The sequence below is a fragment of the Oncorhynchus gorbuscha genome, linkage group LG24, assembly GCF_021184085.1.
Source record: "Oncorhynchus gorbuscha isolate QuinsamMale2020 ecotype Even-year linkage group LG24, OgorEven_v1.0, whole genome shotgun sequence".
In the NCBI taxonomy this organism is placed as follows: domain Eukaryota; kingdom Metazoa; phylum Chordata; class Actinopteri; order Salmoniformes; family Salmonidae; genus Oncorhynchus; species Oncorhynchus gorbuscha.
In genome coordinates, this window is record NC_060196.1 from 58,702,376 (window position 1) to 58,703,047 (window position 672).

Here is a 672-nt window from a genome sequence, read left to right on the forward strand (position 1 = left end):
AGGTATATACTATACAGGTATATACTATACAGGTATATACTATACAGGTATACTATACAGGTATATACTATACAGGTATATACTATACAGGTATATACTATACAGGTATACTATACAGGTATACTATACAGGTATATACTATACAGGTATACTATACAGGTATATACTATAGTATACCACACAGGTATATACCACACAGGTATACACCATACAGGTATACTATACAGGTATATACTATACAGGTATACTATACAGGTATATACTATACAGGTATACTATACAGGTATACTATACAGGTATATACTATACAGGTATATACTATACAGGTATACTATACAGGTATATACTATACAGGTATACTATACAGGTATATACTATAGTATACCACACAGGTATATACCACACAGGTATACACCATACAGGTATACTATACAGGTATATACTATAGTATACCACACAGGTATATACTATACAGGTATATACTATGCAGGTATATACTATACAGGTATATACTATACATTTATATACTATACAGGTATATACTATGCAGCTATACTATACAGGTATACTATACTACACCTATTCACTTCACTCAACATCATGATCGTTTGAAATGTTAACACGGTTCCTCACCACAGTTGAACTTAGACACTTCACACAGGCTGTATCTCA